The sequence below is a fragment of the Salvelinus sp. IW2-2015 genome, linkage group LG13 (assembly GCF_002910315.2).
Source record: "Salvelinus sp. IW2-2015 linkage group LG13, ASM291031v2, whole genome shotgun sequence".
Classification (NCBI taxonomy): Eukaryota; Metazoa; Chordata; class Actinopteri; order Salmoniformes; family Salmonidae; genus Salvelinus; species Salvelinus sp. IW2-2015.
This window is the reverse complement of record NC_036853.1, coordinates 14139960-14142132: the sequence shown is the minus strand read 5'-3', so window position 1 is coordinate 14142132 and position 2173 is coordinate 14139960.

Here is a 2173-nt window from a genome sequence, read left to right as displayed (position 1 = left end):
GCAACAACGTCGCCCATGGGCACAACCACGCGTGCTGGACCAGACAGGACTGGCAAAAGTTGCTCTTCACTGACGAGTCGTGGTTTTTGTCTCACAGGGGTGATGGGTCGGATTCGTGTTTATTGTCGAAGGAATGAGCGTTACACCGAGGCCTGTACTCTGGAGCGGGATCGATTTGGAGGTGGAGGGTCTGTCAAGGTCTGGGGCGGTGTGTCACAGCATCATCGGACTGAGCTTGTTGTCATTGCAGGCAATCTCAATGCTGTGCGTTACAGGGAAAACATCCACCTCCTTCACGTGGTACCCTTCTTGCAGGCTCATCCTGACATGACCCTCCAGCATGACAATGCCAGAAGCCATACTGCTCGTTCTGTGCAAGATTTCCTGCAAGACAGGAATGTCAGTGTTCTGCCATGGCCAGCGAAGAGCCCGGATCTCAATCCCATTGAGCACATCTGGGACCCGTTGGATCGGAGGGTGAGGGCTAGGGCCATTCCCCCCAGAAATGTCCGGGAACTTGCAGGTGCTTTGGTGGAAGAATGGGGTAACATCTCACATCAAGAACTGGCAAATCTGGTGCAGTCCATGAGGAGGAGATGCACTGCAATACTTAATGCAGCTGGTGGCCACACCAGATACTGACTGTTACTTTTGATTTTGACCTCACCCCCCCTTTGTTCAGGGACACATTATTCCATTTCTGTTAGTCACATGTCTGTGGAACTTGTTCAATTTATATCTCAGTTGTTGAATCTTGTTATATTCATACAAATATTTACACATGTTAAGTTTGCTGAAAATAAACGCACTGAGAGGACGTTTCTTTTTTTTTTGCTGAGTTTATGTGCACCAAGTCATTGCTCAATCGATCTGCTCTGTGTGCATCTTGCTAGCTGTTACTCAAATGGCGAGGGACTGAAGCTCATTGCCTAGAACTCAAATTGCTAGGGGGCTGGCTCACGTGTAGGAAAATGTAGGGGAAATGGCGGAGCACAGCTTCCAAAAAAGGAGTCGCTTTCAAACTAGGATTTTGTGGCTAATTGTATTAAAACAGTAATTCTGCATGTATGAACTACACATTAACACATCCATCCCAAAGCGGGAGTTTAAAAAATACTAAGTAGTCACCGAAATTCCGGAGCATGTAGTTAAGCAAGCTAGTGTAAGAAATTGTATAAGATACTGGTAACTTGTTTTAACCACTTCTCAACATAAGCTATAACTTGGCACAACATCCACCCATCCCCCACTATACCCCCACTTATTTGTACCTTGTTAAGTAACTCAACAGACCCTAATAACTCAAAGTTCCCTTACGCGTCCAAATGAATAGGACATTGCTGTTAAAACATGAGGCATATACATATTATCGGCTCAAGGATGAGACTATATAGTACAAGAACTGTCGGGAAGGTGCCACATGGAAACGTCCGACATCAGGCCGAACGAGGATTTACCGTCAAGGACCCAGATCGACCAATCGGAAGGCCATGACTCGCACGACATCTAATCCTACTTTGCTTTGTTGTCTAATATAATAACTGTAACGGTTCTTCGGAACGTATCTCATTTCCCGGAACGATTCAAATAGGAAATCAGACAGACAAGTAGCCTTGCTGACAAGAAATTTTTACTAAAGATATCTTGTACATGTGATGCTAAAACGGCCTTATTATTAAAAAATTATCTCACCTCTTGTCCCTATTGTCTGCTCTTTGTTATTCTCCGCATGTCAACAGTTAAACATTATACTACACAGACTTGGTAGCAGAGGATGGTTTTCATCTTTTGAATTCAGGCCCAATAGACAAATTAATCGGAACAGGAGACGAGAGGGAGAAAGATTCCAGAGGAGAGGTGACCTTTTCAGGATGGGAAATTCGCGATTCAACCACCCAGGAGCTGGATCAGAGAGCGTCGAAAACTAATAGAGGTGAAGCACGAGTGCCCAGTTAATCGCAAAATCTTGTATATTGTAGTATATAGCCAATATCTAAATTCAATGATCAAGAGACAGTGACTGTTGGATGAAAGTGTGGAAGTTAGTTGTCTCGAAAAATTTAAATGGTTGGAATTTGTTTAGGAATTTAAGGCATTGTGGGTTAGTCAGATATATCTAAAGTATTAATAGGTCAAGGACTTATTCCACATAGTCTGGCACTGACGCTGGTAT